This window comes from Podarcis erhardii (genome assembly GCF_964252035.2).
Source record: "Podarcis erhardii genome assembly, chromosome: 7".
Taxonomy (NCBI): Eukaryota; Metazoa; Chordata; class Lepidosauria; order Squamata; family Lacertidae; genus Podarcis; species Podarcis erhardii.
In genome coordinates, this window is record NC_138511.1 from 32,813,901 (window position 1) to 32,832,624 (window position 18,724).

The window sequence follows — 18,724 nt, forward strand, 5'->3', positions numbered from 1 at the left end:
ATTCCTTTTATCAGCTGCCCAATAACCAGAGATCTCTGGGCAGCATGCAGATAAAACAAATTAAAATCACAGTTCATATAGACAGATACATACACACAAACCTCTGAATAATAATAATAACAATAATAATAAAGCGAAGTGACTTTCCCAAGCCAGTCATTTATTTGACATATCTGTGAAAGTCTCTCTCCAAAGCAGTACAAACTGGGAAGATCATTTAAAAATATTAAACTTATTTTATGCCACCAACAACAATGCAATTAATTCCTCTCAATAAAGACTGTTTTTGCAAAAGAGCAATAAGGTGCCTCTGCAGGGGGTGTCATTATCCTTAAATAATCACACCCCAGGAGATGAGGCAGGCACACTCCACTGCACCATGCCTGTTTTTTAGCACTCTGGAGTACAATTTGCTTGTGTTAACCACACCCCAGCATATCTAATTGACAACGGGTTCTATATGGACAATGGAGAAATCTAGAAATAGTGTTTGTGTTTCCCTATACGCCACCCCACCCCCATCCTGCAATACACACACACACAAAGAGTAAGTACAGCTTCTAAGCTCTCTATCCATATTTCTTGCAAAGTTAGCCACCCCCTCCATTTTAAGCTTTGGAATCTTAAGCTTGTGTTTTGGCAGACTGAAACAATAGCACCAACTGCTATTGGTAATGCATGCTAACATCCACATTTACAGGCAATAATGCAAACAAGTCCCCATGCATAACGGAGAGTTATGGCTTTGGAACGCCATTGCTTTTGACAAAAATCAAAACAGGCCCAGCTGTCCCTGCCAGCCCAGTAAATGCAAGCAGAAAGAGAGAGATACAAACGCAACATTAAGGAACTTGATTATTCCAACCCATTCAGAAGTTTTGCTTGGCTATGTCTGCACAGCAGGATGGCTTACTTCTAGCTGATGTGGCTTGGGGTCCATTTCTTATAGTGCATTCCTCTCTCATGGCCTTCTTTTTCTTGGGATTATGGTCAGAAGGCAACTTTGCTAAAGCTAAGCATATTGGGGTCTGATCAGTGCCTACATGAGCAACTGCCTGGGGGACCCTGTGTGACTTCCATATAATAAAGTTGGAGTATAAATGTAATTAATGAATAATTCATATTTCCAATGCTCCCATATTAGAAGTGTGTGCTACAGTGCAGGTCCATCCAGGATTACTCCCATTCTAAATAAATGGTATCAGACATGTACTGCTCCTGCTAAGCTTTAGACAACAGGGCTTGTTTTCTGCATGTAAAATGAATGAACATGCAATGGGACATGTTGCTTGTCTGCAATGTGTACACACACATATATCACATGATTATTAACCCTGGAAAAGCCAGGTTGCTGCTCGCATGAAGTACTGCCTTCGGTTATACCCATATAGATACATTGCAGGCACACGGCATTTTAAGGCACTAGGGTGTGCAGGGTCCATAGATGGTGAGCAGCCATGCTGGCATATGGCTTCCATCTCTTTTTCATACTCTAGTGACTAAGAAAGAGAACAAGGATTGAAGCTACTCAAGTAACTTCTGAACTCTGTTCTCACCAGTGCCTTTTATGAATGTGCTACAGTTAGCAAGGATATTGGAAGACCGTCAAAACTCATCTCGCTTATTATTATATTTTTAGTTGCGTTTTTTCCAACTCAATGTGAAAACTCAAAATCATTAAAAAACAATTGTAGAAACAAGAGTTAAATCAGACTAAAATGCTCACTAATAACTCATGCATGCATGCACACACACACACACACACACACACACACACACACAAACCTCAACTTATAAGCAGAATATTTAAGATGCAAAGGCTTGGGTGAATAAGAATGGTTTTGCTTGGTGCTCAAAAACAGATAAGGATGCTGCCAAGCATTCCTCCTTGGGAGGCCATCACTCAAAATGTCCATTCTCATGTTGCTACCCTTTACACTTCCCTCAGAAGGAGCACATAGAAAAGGAGCTCGAGTTATGAATGTAGGGTCCAGGTTGGGTTCTGTGAGGAGAGGTGGTCACATACCACATAAAGCAATGGGCTGCCATTCACTGAAATGGGAAAAATTGATATTCTATGGGGCTCCAAGAGCAAATCTTACCCTCAGACATTAGGTGGCCAAGCCTGTATTAAGAGGGAACACAAAATGTTTCCTATGCAAAAGTAATAATAATAATAATAATTTATTATTTGTACCCCGCCCATCTGGCTGGGTTTCCCCAGCCACTCTGGGCGGCTTCCAACAAAGATGAAAAATACACTAAAATGTCACAAATTAAAAACTTCCCTGAACAGGGCTGCCTTCAGATGTCTTCTGAATGTCAGGTAGTTGTTTATCGCTTTGACATCTGATACGAGGGCATTCCACAGGGCGGGCGCCACTACCGAGAAGGCCCTCTGCCTGGTTCCCTGTAACTTGGCCTCTCGCAGTGAGGGAACCGCCAGAAGGCCCTCGGAGCTGGACCTCAGTGTCCAGGCAGAACGATGGGGGAGGAGACGCTCCTTCAGATATACTGGACCGAGGCCATTTAGGGCTTTAAAGGTCAGCACCAACACTTTGAATTGTGCTCAGAAACGTACTGGGAGCCAATGTAGGTCTTTCAAGACCGGTGTTATATGGTCTCGGCGGCTGCTCCCAGTCACCAGTCTAGCTGCCGCATTCTGGATTAGTTGTAGTTTCCGGGTCACCTTCAAAGGTAGCCCCACGTAGAGCGCATTGCAGTAGTCCAAGCGGGAGATAACCAGAGCATGTACCACTCTGGCGAGACAGTCTGCAGGCAGATAGTGTCTCAGCCTACGTACCAGATGGAGCTGGTAAAAAGTAATTGCATCCCCCAAAATATGGACCACCCCACCCCCTTGCCTTTGGATCTCTTTGCCACAAATTCGTCGGAATGAGACAATAAATATGTAATTTTTGCTTGATCATCACCAACAAATTGAGAATAAACTTTGCTGCTGGTTCAGAATACAAGGAGCAGTACAGTAAATAATGATAAAGATCTTCTACCACTTGAGCACCACATATACATATCTATAGGTGCTTTTCTACCAGATTTTAGCGAAATATTCTGAAGGCATAGTCTGAATCTCTCTGCAATATACAGTATGGACCTTGTCCCCCTTTATAAACATAAGCTAGCCGGACTTCTTCATTCAGGTAGTCTGCGGTGTGTCTGTGAACAATGGTGGTAGTAGCAGCAGCAGCTGTGAATGGTGGGCTCAGCACATTAAATATTAAATATTGTATTTTTATCGCTTCTTTTATACTGCATTTTATTATTTATTATTGTATTTCATATAGCATTCTATGGAATTCAAATTGTAATACAATAATACATGATTTATAATAAAAGAAGCAATAAAAATGCAATTAAAAATCATACAGCATCTAGCACAGTGCATTACAATTGCTACAACAGGCAGAAAAATAATTAACTAGACCACCAAGACCCTCACCAATTTTTAAGTGCTCCATGGGGGGGAGGAGTTTGGGAACCACTTCACTAAGGCAGTTAATCTGTCCTCTTTAATTAGAACCCACATAACAACCATTATGGCTAAAGTATATTGTAATAACTGTTGTTTTTTCCATGAATTTTCCAGAACTAAATAAAAATTGGAGAAAATTAAATAGATCACAGGAACTTAAAAAATGGAGTACACCTTATGCATGAGTAGGCAATACATTTATTGTTAGCCCAGTCTGCTATATAATCAATATTTAAAGTAATTTTATCATTAAGTGTAGCTCGTACTTCATGACTATGTATGTAAGCCTAGCAAGCTATAGGTTGATAAATATGAAGGCTATCACAGCTTCAACGTACCGAAGCGCAGCTGCTTTAAAATTGAAATTGTCAGATTTTATCAGTTATCACTTCCATGGGGTAATGTAACTTTACAATTACTTAGCTCATAAGGGACTAATTTCATTCAGCTTCCAACAAATACTTTTCAGATTGGAGTACAGGGTTGGATTTCTTGAGTGGCCAAATCAAGGGTAATAATGGAGAAAAGGGCTTGATAATGGGATGAACACTTGCAGGTTTTTAACACAACCCATTTCATGGTTACTCAACAGTAAATCCTACTATGTTCAGTTGGGCTTACTCTCAGGTAACTGTATGTGAGATTGCAGGCTTACTTATTCTAGTAATATAATCAATATAATCATGTGTTCTCACAAGCAAATGTCGGTTGTTGGTTGTGTTTTGTATTTGGCACATCCCAAATAAGCAGTAAACATTGTTGTTTTTTGGATACACTTGGAATATTGAGTAGATTTTATAACAGATTACAGTTCACAAAAAAAGCTGCTCATCAGAAAGATGCCTAGGTACAATCTTGTGTGTTACAACATAAAAGATCCTTATCTGTAAGTCCTTCTGTATTTGCACAGCGAAAACCAAGAGCAAATTTAGCCAACAAATTGTGACCTGATCACTTTATTGAGCAGCATATCTCTATATGATTAACTTTCAAGTTATCAGGAGCCTCAGACATGGTGCTTAAGTCAGTTCCCAATTCTTTGAATGGAAGAGAAGTATTTTGTAATGTGAATGTACATGTTGGCCTGCATAGGTGATATATTCACAATGCAAACCAAAGCATGAGCCAAAGCTCAATGGTAAAGTGTGCAGAAGGTCCCTGGTTCAATTCCTGGCATCTCCACACAAGGCTGGGAGAAAACCAGGAGAACTGCTGCCTATCGGTGTGGACAGTACTGAGTAGATAGAGCAATGCGCTAATTTGATATAAGGCAGCCTCCCATATCCCTATGAACTTCATGTGTTAAAAACGCTCTCACAGCACAGACCTCACTGATGTGATGACACTACCCAATAAATGGACAAGGAGACCAGTGATGGGCCACTGGCGTCTACTCAAAAGAAAGTCCCACTGAGTGCTTCAAAATTACTTATACTAGGGTACATGTGTATAGGACTGCAGCCTTACTCTCAGGCAACAGTGCATAGGATTGCTGCCTTAGGAGCAACCCTATATTTCAGTCACATTGGCAGAGGGGCTTAATTTGGCTATTGCATGACAGCAAGGGGGTCTCTCTTGCTCCCTGTGTAACTGAAGTATAAGATTGCTTAAAGGTAAAGGACCCCTGACAGTTAAGTCCAGTCGCAAACGACTCTGGGGTTGCGATGCTCATCTCGCTTTACTGGCCAAGGGAGCCGATGTTTGTCCGCAAACAGTTTTTCTGGGTCATGTGACCAGCATGACTAAACCACTTCCGGCGAAACCAGAGTAGCGCACAGAAACGCCGTTTACCTTCCTGCCAGAGTGGTACCTATTTATCTACTTGCACTTTTTGGCGTGCTTTCGAACTGCTAGGAGCAATAGGAGCTCACCCCGTCGCAGGGATTCAAACCGCTGACCTTCTGATTGGCAAGCCCGAGGCTCAGTGGTTTAGACTACAGTGCCACCCGCATCCCTATAAGATTGCTTAGCCCATTGTTTAACTATCAAAATCTTATTGATTTTAGTGGGACTTAATCATGACAAATCAATGGAGTCCAGATGTGGGCCTTGCTTCAGGACCAAGGAGCCAGATGGCCGACACAAATGCCATATCTGTATTCTTGCAGTCAGCTGCAATTTGCTATTTTAGATGTCTCCAGAAATGTGGCTGGCAGAAAATAAAAATTAAGAAAAACCAGACCAAACAAGCTCCCTCAGCCCCAGTCTTCTAATTTCAAAATACAAACTATTGGGAAATTTTGCACTTCAGGGATACTACTTCTAACAAATTAAAAATAAACAAAAATATTATGCTTCTATGTTACCTGTTCAAGTGTACAGAATGTACAAAAACTTTAATCAAATACTCAGGTTTGCTCAGTTTTAAATTGTGTTAGTTTAATAGTTTCTATTCAGCTGTTTATATTAATGACATATTCCCATCTAAATATATTGCTGTGCTGAAAAGCCATCAAAACATTTCTAAGGTTGAATGAGTGCACTTGCCTTCATGATTTTTTAATAAAATGATCTCTTTCCATTGAACTGCTTAAAAAAATATAAAAGATTGCATAATATATACACACACACATGCACAGTTATAGGGAATATTATAAATATCAACAGCAGCTTCATTTACTGTCTGAATGTTTTATTTTGGTTCATACTGACATTCGTGTTGAGATATGCAAGCTACTGTATTTCAAAGAGAGAGGGATAAAAATGAGAGATGCAATTGATTATTTTCTTCACATTGATTTAAATCCTTATTATTTGAAGAAGCAGCCGATCATTTGCTAATAGTCACAAAACCTTCTAAAGAGGCTTACCATTTCTCTCCAATCTGTGGGCTTTTTTGTTCAAACCCCATCAATATTCATAAGAAATGCCTTTATAGTTAATTTGAATGCATAGCCCAGGTAGAAACCCAACTACATAGATATGAAACAATCAAGCTTCACATTATAAGCTTAGCACCACACAGCATTCCAAGGGGGGCACTTTTCCCCTCCAAGTAAGGTTAGGTGTTATTTAGATATAAATACTCTGTGCTTGCAAGGAATTTCTGGGTTATGGCTAATGATGCACACCAGCAGCTCCTGCCTGTGAGGGCTTCCTTTGTGGTGAACGTATGAAAGCATGCAGAGCAAGAGCTACTCAGTCACTGCAGTAAAGAGAACTGGAGAACACACTATTGCAAAAGTTTATGTTACAGATAGGTAGCCGTGTTGGTCTGCCATGGTCAAAACAAAATAAAAAAATTCCTTCCAGTAGCACCTTAAAGACCAACTGAGTTAGTTCTAGGTATGAGCTTTCGTGTGCATGCACACTTCTTCAGATACGTATCTGAAGAAGTGTGCATGCACACGAAAGCTCATACCTAGAACTAACTCAGTTGGTCTTTAAGGTGCTACTGGAAGGAATTTTTTTATTTTGTTTTGGCAAAAGTTTATGAAGATCTTAATCTCCTGCGCTTGTGGCTTCCCTATTCTTTTCAACAGAGGCATTTTGGAACTTTTGATTCATAACACTTGTCTTTATATTGGCACACCCAAGAGTCTTTCCCTAAACAAAGGCTTTATCAGGCCACATCCACACCATACATTTAAAGCACTATCATACCACTTTTAAACAGCCATGGGTTCTCCTAAAGAATCCTGAGTATTGTAGTTCATTAAGGGTTCTAAGAGTTGTTAGGAGACCCCTATTCCCCTCTCAGAGCTACAAGTCACAGAGTGGTTTAACAAGCAACTACTCTTCCCCTGAAATTCTGGAGATTCATAAGTTATTGTTCCCCTTCCTTCTCCAACTGCCCTCACCTGCCAACATAGCTACTGCCAACATAGCTGGCTGAAGTAAAGGTTTCAGAATCATAGTGCCCAGAAATGCAGCTGATCACAGCTGAGGTATGTGTCATAATACAAAAGTATTAATTCACGGTGATTAGAAGGTATGAACCAAGGAAGGAAGGAAGGAAGGAAGGAAGGAAGGAAGGAAGGAAGGAAGGAAGGAAGGAAGGAGACTCTTCAGCTTTCAATTTCCTCTTCCTGTGTATGCCACCATAACAATAGGTCAACAGTCCCTTTCTGCCCAGTCTAGGATGTACGAGGCTAAGAGCAAAGTGGAAATGGATTCACTAAGGCAACTCACAGACACAATGAGTGAATAGAGATGGGGAAGACATTTGATTCAGTTTGAACCAAAACACAGCTATCCTTGAAATTCACCCCCTTCCAGATTCTGCAATACAGTCCTCCAGCCAAGTAATGTCTACAATACTGCATATATTTAGGTCAAGTGTGCATTTAAATACATGTATTAGTGAAAACAGCATACACAAAATGCATTATATTGGGGGACATTGCTTTGCAAAAATGTATATACAGTATTAGGCAAAATTCCATACAAATGTGTACTGAATGAGAAATTTGCATTGAAAGGCTGATAAATTTTTGTGAAAACTTTTTTTAAAAATGGATGCGTCAATGCGGAGAACTGAACTTGGAAAAATTGACAGATTTCACCTGTCCTGATGGAGAACTGAGCTATCTGCAGAACCCCACCTGCTTCCACCCTAAGACATTGTGATGTGTCGCACTGCACACAATGCATTCTTTTTTGTTTTAAAAGACATTGTATTATTCAACATTGTTTGGGGAGGGGGGAGTCAGCTTTATAATTCACTGCAGGGAAATAAACAAATCTGCTAGACAAAGACTACATATTAATGCATGACCTTTGTTGCCATAGTGACTTCGATTGGATTTGCAGTCAAAATAATTTCTATCTACTAATAAATATATAGAAAGAAATTGATTCATTGTTGGGCAGTTCAATAACCTTGCGCTGCTAATCTCCACCCTGAAGGACTTTGACTTCTGTTCCTTTCTCTGATTTCCATCCAAACTGAGCACTAGAATTACCACCTGTCTGGCTTTTACTGGTGAGATTTTTTACTGCCCACATCCTGTTTATGTTTCATTTTAAAATATGTTGAACATTCCCATCCTTTGGAGGGAACCTGGCATACTCCCTGCCCTGCAACATGCAGTGAGATCCAAATAGCTGTATGCAGAGAGCCCCACAAGGCTCCCAGCTTCCTCACCCTTGAAAATCTGATAACAGCTCTCCCCCACCCACTCAGTTGGTTTACAACTGCTCAGCTTATACTTACAAAGTACAAACCCTTATAAATTCCCCATCTGTGATCTACTGTCAATCTACAATGATGTATCAAAGCAGGACAGGAACTGTCTAGCATTTGGCTCTTCCCCATCCCACAGTGGATTGTAGCATCGCGTAAGAGTTTTTGTACAAAAACTTGCTTATTTTCCTCTACCCTCCTTGTCAAGTTTTCATTTCTGTTCAATACCTATTCGATTGTAAAGCTGTTTATGGCAAATAATCATCTATTCCACTCCTTCCGCAGTTCTTAGGAGTATTTCAATAATAAGAAAAAGTGAAGCTGCGCACAAACCAGAACACAGTACAGGCAATCCCCTGACTTGTGTGCATTCTACTCATGTGCAACCGCGCATATGCGCAGCATTGGGAAATAAATAAATAATTCCATTCAAACCAAGAAACAGTGGCAAAGAGCTGGAGAGGCTCAAAAGGAGATCTTCCCCGGAGGCCAAAGAGGATGCCAGTGAGGGTAGAGGAAGCCCTGAAGAGACCATAGGCACAGCAGGGCTTTGTTTATGGTGCTCGGCCTCCCCATCTAACAACTGGTGTGTGGGGTAGTGCAGCAGCAGAAGCCACTTTCCCATGCATCCCCATGCCTCCTACTGGCCCCAGAGCTTCAATTCTAGTTGTGGCTATTTTTTGGGTGTGGTATTTTTGACATGGATTGAAGAGAAAGCAGCAGAGAGGGAGTTTAAAGGGTGTTTAGAGGGTGCTCCCCACTTTACACAATTTCACTCATCCACTTGGGGACCCAGATCGTAACCCCCACAGAAGTGTGGAGTCACCTGTACCTACAATGTCCTTTTTAGTTCCCACAATTTGAGATTTGCACCACCTAAGAAGCAGACATCTTGTACTAAGAGAAACGGCAATAAATTTAATAGGCATAACTAACTCAGGTTCCTAAATTTCAATGGGTCTAAACTGAGTAGGATTTAGCTTGGTACAGCCCATTGAAATACTCTACACACCTGGACTTTGAGGTTCAGAAGTACAGATGTTTGTGTGTCAAGTGACTTCCTGACTTAGCGGATAAAGGGTTGTATTCAACTAAATTCTACACAGAGTAGACACTCTGAAATTAATGGATGAGTTAGTCATCTCCATGAACTTCAGTGGGTCTACTCTGAGCAGGACTATATCGGATACAATCCAATGTATGTAAAGTTAGCATGAGGTGAGCACACTGTGGCAATATCACAATCTTGGTTTATATGGCAGTTTTTCTAAGGACCTGATGCTGATATTGTCAACACAACAATTTAGGCCCAATCCCAGTATTTGACATGATTTACACATATTATTTAAAGGTTTAGGATCAGGGTGCCTCTGTAATAGTAATACCATTTCAACAGCCAAATTAAAGAAACTAATTATTATTCCTTTCACATCTTCTCGAGTTCTGATATGCTGACATACAAAATTATGGCTTTGCCATTAGACAGCAAACGAGTGGGAATGTTTGAAAATTTTCTCTGTAAAGTGTGCAATAGGCAATGGTCTAAAATGACAAAATATGACATTTGAATTTTTACTAAATATTATCTTTGCATGGTTTTTAAAAAACTATTCAGCTTAATTTCTAGGGCGAATAGTATCAAAGGAGGCATAATCCAAATGAATACCTTAAAGAGAAATCTGACTTCTTAAACTACTCAAGATCTATCATCTCTGTGGTATGAAGCCTCATTTTCATGTTAGAACAGATGGGTAAAATTGTCATTAACACAAACTGACAACTCTAAAACTGAAATATAGATTCAGAAAGGGATCTAATGAATTAAATCAATGTTATTGCAATGAAAGCCAAAGAAATTAATAGTGATTTGTAAAGTTACCCTGTATTTTAACCTCAGTATATTTTAGTCACTGCAAAGTTTTACATTCCCAGTCCTTTTCAATTTCATTGTTAATATCTAACCATGTAATACATTTTTATTTTAATATATCAACCATTCTTAGGAAGTCAAATGATTTTTGGACTGTGTTCAAATTCACTTGCCTGTGAGATTCAGAAATTGAATATGGACATAACAGCGTCAGAAAGCATTCCTACTTCCTTAACGAAGCCTGCAAGTTACAATATGGCTGAAGCTGGTGGCCTATCCAATCCAGACCCTTATAAGATTTCAAAACTTAACAATGTAAATGAGTCTTCATAACTTGCCACAAACTAATAAATATTTTTGAAATTTTCGCAATGTATGGTTGATGCCTGATAAGATAAAAGAATATATGAATATAAAAATAGCTCCCAACTAAAAGACCTACTTTTTCTCACTTCAATAACCTCAACTGAAACTGCATGTAATCCAGACTAGATACGTGGTTGTGCAAAATTGTTTACTATTAGAGGGGAAAGGGTATGCTATGGCATGGGAATAAAAAATGAGATGTGCACATTAATGGCGAAAAAGACCAGCCACTGTAAACAAAATTAAGTAAGCACTTTATCTGTATCCAGTTCCTTGCTAGAGCAATGGTTACCTTTGTGATAATAGTTGTTTGCTTCCCTGCCAGCATCAAAACAGTGAAACCGTGCCTTACCTGTGCTCAAGTCTTCCTTGTGGTGGTGCCTGTTTCTATCTTGCACAACCCCACTGCTATGGGTCTTTCTGTCTCCACCTTTCATGGAGCTGGTTCCTGACAGCACTTCAAGTCTGCTGGTTCAAGTTATTTGGACCTAGTCCTGAAGCTCCTTTTCAGATCTCTAACATCAGACTTTGGCACACACTGTAACATGCAAGATTGTGGGCTGCACAGCTTACCCCCTAAATCAAAGAATCATAGACCTGGAAGGGACATCAAGGGTCATCTACTTCAAGCCCCAGCAATGCAGGAATCACAGTTAATTCCCCTAATCCCACCTCAGATATGTCCTTAGGTAACATGTGGAATATCCTAGAACAGAATATTTTGATTAGTTTGATCTTATTGTTTTCTTTTTCAATGTTAGGCTTGGTGTTAGAAGAATGAAAGTGAGTATCAATTTAGTCACATAAAATACTTTGGGTTGTATTCAATGGAGTCAATTTTTGCACTAGCAACTACATTACCAAAGATTGCAACTACATTGCCAAAGATTGTTGTGCAACAGATTGCACAAAAATCATTTCTTCTGCTAGTGTAACATTTGCATTGCAACTTTTGAACTCTGCCATCCACTAGCAAAAAGGCTCTTGTGCCCTGGAAAGAGAACATTGCATACAGTTCTTTATATACTATCTTGCATTTCTTTTCCCAAATGCAGGTCTGTGTCCAGGTTTTAAAGAAAAGATGTTGGGCAAAGTGCCTCCTGCTGGACCCCTTTCTCTACCAATGGGCCTTGGGAGGCTTCTCCTACAGTAGCCGTGATCTAGCAAGTTCTGCACATACAGGAGTCAACAATTAAATTGGTGGGAAATCAAAATGGGAGTTAGATCCAGCCTCCGGGTGCTGGCTCAGAATTCCAGGCCAGAGTATTTTTAAAGGGAAACCAGCCCTGTTCAAACATTTCCTTGGCCATGACCGATATTTACAGTAAAACTACCACATAATGCTATCACAAGCCTTATTTCTTTAAACACACACACACACCAAGTTTCACAAACAACTAACACAAAGATTTTGTTTTACATTACAGAAATAAATAATTGAAGAGGAGTACTTTGCAATGGGGCTTCTTTCAGAGCAAACATGGAGAGGATTACACCGCAAAACTACAATCCTAAATGCACAACACTCATTAAAAGTGGACAGCCACATTCACATCACTCAAAAAAAAGAGCACAAAAAGTAGAACAGATATGCATGTGTCTGTTTAGATGTACTGGTGCAAATTCAGAAATAATTTTAAAAAGAAGTATAGTATCTCTCACCCTAGTCGGGAAGACTGTCAACAGGTGTCCTGTGTGCCTGCTCACACAACTTTCCAGGTGCTTTCGGGATATTTCAAGGGCCCAGATCTCCTTTCTTAAGGTAATTTATATTCAAACCAGACTTGAGCTGGACAACTTTTCAAATAGAGGGCACCTTCAAATGGAGGACTACCCTCTGACTGCCCTTCAAATAGAGGACTGTAAAGTAGGAGACATGTCCACCTGCATTTAACATCTGAGTAAGCTTGGCCTGCCTACCAGCCAGATGCAATAACTCTGAGAACCAGATCTAGACTCCAGGCTGCCACATATACGGCATCACATTCTTACTTCTGCAGCTTCGTTTCTCTATGAATATATGTTCATGACTGCATCAAGTAGTTTAAAAGCTTTTGTTATACAAAGTTGTGATTATATTGACTATGCATTTGTCTATAATGATTAGAGCATTGCTTTGCTTGTTTGTAGTAGGTTTTTATTTATTTATTGCCCTTGTTTGGGGTATTAAGGGCATTTTACAAATTCAAAAGTAGTCTTGGACCTCGCTTTGTAGCTTGGCAACACAATCCCATGAATTCAAGGGAACAATTGACCATTTTACTTTACATCCTATTGTTCTCTTATTAACATAGATTAACGACTTTACACAACATTCCAAAATAATAAAAAAGCAGTTCTGTAAACACATATGAATGAGAATAAGCTGAAATGAATGCAGAAGAAAAAGTCATATACCCAGCCAATATTTCTGGTTGTTCCCGCAGTTCTCAATACCATAAGTAACCAAGCAGCATTAGATAAAGCTGGTTTGGCTCACAAATTTCCAAGATAACCACCTTAAACCAAGAAGACACTATCTATCTATCTATCTATCTATCTATCTATCTATCTATCTATCTATCTATCTATCTATCATCTACGCACTATGAGGGGAAAAATAAACATCTCAATTAGGGCTAGGACCATTGATTCACAGAAGTAAACCATGTATGCATGTATGTATTTGTCTCTTGTAACCTAGAAGGTCTCTAGTTATCTGAAGGCTGGAACCTGGCTGTGAATCCCCCTTGAGACTCTGTAAGGGTCCTGCTCTTAGTTGCAGAATATGGACCCAAGGAAGCAATGAATGCAGTGCCCCATCTGGCACACAGATTTTGCTCATCTGGGATTATTTTTTTTTCTGGGGGAAAATTATCGTTGTTGTTTTTTTAATTTGTAGCATGAGAACTTCTCCTTGAAGCAAAGGAGTTTGGTTTTAGAAATGGAATTTTTAAAGATTTTCCTATCTTAGAAAAAACAGTTAAGTAGCTGCTAGTACTCTCCCACTTAGTAATGGCCAAAACTCTATCTGGTTGATACCAGTGTGCACAGGCCCCAAGATTCACCTTGTGATTGTATTGCACTCTGGTTCCATGATGCAAATTGCACTCTCTGCATTAAGCTGTAATTTGGCTCCTGGAGCACTCTGTACAAAAGGGATCTCTGTGTTTCCCCATTCACTGAAATGGGAAATCTAAAAAATTCCTACAACTTTTTCTCTTTTTTGGCCAAAGTGGTTGAAATTTAGAAACAGAGGAACTCCTCCATAGTGGCTTTAAGCCTCTCAAGCCCATCTAGGGCTTTTGGTAGGTGAAGTAAAAGGGATTCATGTATGTACATGAAGAGATATGTAGATCTCTGGATGGGATTGTTGCTTTCTTGTCTTAAAATGGTTAAGATGTGGCTAAGTGCTGTGTATTATTGTTTGCACATTTATCCCTCCTTTCCTCCAAAAAGTTCAAGGTGACACACACGGTTGTCTCCCTCCCCTTGTAACAATTCTATGAGGTAGGTTAGGCTGAGAGTGAGTGACAGGTCCAAATTCATCTAGTGAACTTCATGGTTCAGTAGGGATTTGAACCCTTGGCTCCCAGGTCCTAGCCAAACATTCTAGTCAATACACCACACTAGATGACTAACCCATCTCAGGATACATATGAGATACAAGATGTTAGTAAATCCCTAAATATGTTAAAGGGACTGAGTCCACCCCTATGTCTATGCAGATTTCCAAGATTAAATGGATGATGCTTGCAAGGTTCAATGTATCTACTAAAACTGGGGAGGGGGCAGAATTGGGGCAAGTTGCAATCTGGACACATCCTAAATGATTTAAATGTACATCTGTTTATAAGTGAGTTTCTATCAAGTTCAATTTGTTTCAATCAGCCATCTGTTAACCATGTTGGTTGATAGAATTACAAAGACACTTACAGAAGTGTTAGGAAATGTCACCTCAAACCATGAACCTTAAGGCTGGTGACCATTTCTCTTGCTAAACCATCATTTTGACAGTTCTGATGCAACCCTCTTAAAATGCCCAGATTTTAGTTGAACTTTCCAATGAACCATCTCTGTTTGTTTGTTTGTTTGTTTGTTCCTCCTCCTGAAAGATTTCCAGGCCAGTGCCATGCATATGTACAGGTTGTATACTTCAACAACAATTAGCATGAAATGCAAAACAACAACAGAGGAACTGCAGCATCACAGTCTTGACCACATAATCAGTTAAATGTGATCACCTGAAGGACCAAATGTGCCTTTTTGCTGATTACAGATGAAGCCAGCAACCATGTTGACCAGTTGCTTGCCCAGTGATCTTTTTTCCCCTATGGTTTCCAGTATTTTCACCTGCCTGCTTGTTTCTGCCTGGCTGGTTCCTATGCTCCTACTCTTGGTACCCACTTAAATCTTTACCTTAGAAGAGCCAAATGCTCTCACTACTTCCTCCCTCCCTCCCTCCCTCCTTGGATAAACAGTGCCTACATGAAAGAACAAGAAACGTTACATGGCTGAGACTCTTGCTGAGAAGCTGAATTGTCTTTCCATTCCCAAATGCTTTTATATAGTTCTCTGAAATTGCCACAAGCTGGTATCGTAGGTAACATGATTTTGGCAGCCCATCGTGCATGTATTTTCCTCCCAAGTAATTCAACACAGATATGCTTCACATTCATTGTCTTTCTAGTAATCCCTCTGATGAACTCAAATAAGCCACATTAAAGCACCATTTCTTTAAGATGACACCAGCCATCATTATTGATTTCATTGGCTTGTTTATTCATATGTTTAATCGGTTATGTTAATAGCATTTTAATCCACGTCTCTGTTGTATGTGGCTGATAAAGAAACACTTTTTGTGTGGCTGTGGTGACATTTTTCAACCATTATTAGTCATCATCAGCCAACCAGGTCACCCATTCATTCATTCTTTTGAAATGTTCACTGCCCTCGCAAGCAAACTGGCAAACTGGTGTTTTTGTTTAGATGTAAAATAAACGAGGCTCTGCAGTGCAAGGAAGTGACGTTAACTTCATGGTAGCTATTTTTTGCTGCTACTAATGTAGAGAGGTCTGCTGGTGGGCAATGTTCAGTATTGAGAGATGCTGTTAAAGAAGAACTATGCCAGTGAACTTCCTGTGCACAGTTAACCTGCAAATTTGTGTACACTCAACATTTTCATGAACATTATCTACCAAGAGTCATAGCTAGTGGGTATGGTGCCCTTCTTTCACCATGCTGTTAGTGCAGACCCTCCAAGAGTCCCTATTTTCCAGGGACAGTCCTGGATTTACAGAAGCCGTCTCAGTTTCTGATTTGATTCCAGAATATCCAGTTTTCCTTAAGATTTCCCTATTTTCATTGAAGAACTGTTGAAGGGTATGGTAGGATGTTCCTATTTTCATTGGAGAAATGTTGGAGGGTATGTTGGTGAGGGTATGTTGAAATGGGATTTGGGGAAAGATAGTCAGAAGCTAATGGAGACTTCCATGTACAGTGGTACCTCGGGTTACAGACACTTCAGGTTACAGAGGCTTCAGGTTACACTAACCCAGAAACAGTACCTCGGGTTAAGAAGTTTGCTTCAGGATGAGAACAGAAATCGCACAGAAGCGGTGCGGCAGCAGTGGGAGGCCCCATTAGCTAAAGTGGTGCTTCAGGTTAAGAACAGTTTCAGGTTAAGAACGGACCTCCAGAATGAATTAAGTTCTTAACCCGAGGTACCACAGTAATCCATAAACCATGAAACTATTGGATCATTAATCTAATACTGTTCAAATTCTATACAAATAATTTCTAGGTTCCTGAAAACTGTAATGAATCATTTCTCAACAACTGGCATATCCAAAGGCCCTGCAACTGCTAACTTTCAAAATTCAACATTATCAGACAACCTTTCCTGTTCACATAGTACAGGAGCTGAGAACCCTTTCCAGGCTGAGAGCTGCATTCCCTCAGGGCACAGTGGAATCTGCAGTGTCTTAGAAATATGGTTTATTCACACATATTTACACATTAAGCCTTCAATGGAGGAGGAGTTGACAGCATTTGCATCCCAAGAGGAACTTGTCATTCCCAGCTTTTGTCATCTGCCCACTTCCTACTTCTTTCTCAGAAATCCCTGCTCCCAAAGCCTCTGTTGTAAAAGGACACCCTCTCTTCCTATGGTGACATCACACCCCTGTTACCCTGGCAACCTCCCTCTGTCAACTCTGCCATTGTCTTCTGCTAACTAACACACAGCTGGGAGGGCGGGGACAGACAGCATCTGCATGGTCAATTGTTCTTTAATGGCCCAGTACTTAGTTCTCCTTGTGTTCTTAATGGCATCGCTATCAGTGATCCCCTGAACAGGAGAACTGATTTCCCCTGTATTTTTCACTGGCCTGGCATCTTCCCTTCATTCCCCACAAATCAGCTAAATTTGACCCCTTTGCAGTACTGAATTTAGGATTATGAGGAGTCTGCCCCCCCCCAATTCATAACAGGACATTTTACTGAATGATCAACCTAAACCATTCTTCCTGTACCTTAGACATATTGAGCTGGATCCAGATTGTTCACTGAAGTTAGCTCCCACTGAAATCAATAGGGTTGAAGTCAAGTCATGATGACTAACATGTCCCATTAATTTCAGTGGGAACTAAGTTGAGCTGACTTAATTTAGTCAGCCCATATCACTGTGTGACCTTATAGCTACCCACGAAAGGTATGGCCAGACCAAATATAAGGAGTCTAGAGCAGGGACAGGGGACTTGTGATTTGCCAAAATGCTGTTGGACTACAACTCTCTTTGGACACGCTGGCTGGGGCTGAAGGGTGCTGAGTCCAACAACATCTGGCAGGCACAGGTTCTCCTTTCCTAGTCTACAGCTTGAGGGGGACAGGCTGCAGTGCCACACTGCCACACACAGCTGCCATTGCCAAGAGATAAAGAATGGAGAATGCATGTGGAATGAAGAATGGCTGTATCACAACTCCATTTCTAATTCTGAAGCTGGGAACTACCAGGGCACAGCCCCTCAATCTGTTTTCAGATTTTCTGGGCTTAATACTGGAAGAGATGAGCTAAAAAGAAAGTGGTTGGTTACCTGTGCAGAACGCTTTCCTCCGCATAACCAACCTATCCATGTCTTGGAACCCAGGGGAGTGTTTCTGGGTCACAGGGACTGTAGCTTCCAGGAGTGCACCTTTCCTTTTTGCAATTTAGCCCAAAGAATTCAAGAATTTGAAAGAATCTAAGCTGCATGTAAGTTAAAGTGCGGAGGGGGCAGGGAGGGAGAGGGAGATTTCAGGATTCTTTCAGGCAAAGTATAATCTGATTTACTATGTTACAAAAGAGAAATTAAACTTAATTCCAACATGACTGTGGCTGTGCCACAATTTAATAGAACCATGCTGTAGCTTTTTAAATCTTTGATACCCAACATGCCGACAATGATTACTTCTTAAAGTTTCAGATTTTATTTTCCAAATGCAAATGAGGAATATCATATGGTTTGTTATTTACATGATCTTTGCCTTAAAAAAAGAATCAATTAAAAATGCTGCCACTCTCTGTGGGATAATAAGGTTATTATGTAACTATCGCTGCATTTGGGGGGTTAGAGGCACTCCATTTCACCTCATCATTTCTTTTAGCTTAAATATTATGCCACATACTGATTAATACCAGACCAATAAAATCATTTTAGCAATCTGGGTAGAGTCTTTTGTCTACCCAGATGGCCTGCAACGTTAATGTGTGACAATTTCAACAATGAACTAGGACTGTTTTATGGAACCAACATTTGTTCCACTGCTTTTGCTTTTTAGGCTCCAAATTTTGACACAGATGGTACAAATTACTAAAAAAAAAAAAAAAGTGTTCATTTAGAAAGCTTAAATA

The 18,724-nt window shown here is 40.2% G+C and overlaps 2 protein-coding genes across 2 annotated transcripts in view; one reads left to right on the plus strand and one right to left on the minus strand.

Moving 5' to 3' along the window:
* Nucleotides 1–18,724, plus strand: part of LOC309346491 (protein C19orf12 homolog) — a 315,967-nt gene that overhangs the window by 41,158 nt on the left and 256,085 nt on the right. The gene's annotated exons all lie outside the window — the stretch shown is intronic.
* The window catches only part of PLEKHF1 (pleckstrin homology and FYVE domain containing 1), a 296,105-nt gene continuing 279,156 nt past the window's right edge, over nt 1,776–18,724 (minus strand). The window contains exon 3 of the transcript XR_014158634.1: nt 1,776–1,790. The gene's annotated coding sequence lies outside the window, so the exon portion shown is untranslated. The remainder of the gene's footprint in view (nt 1,791–18,724) is intronic.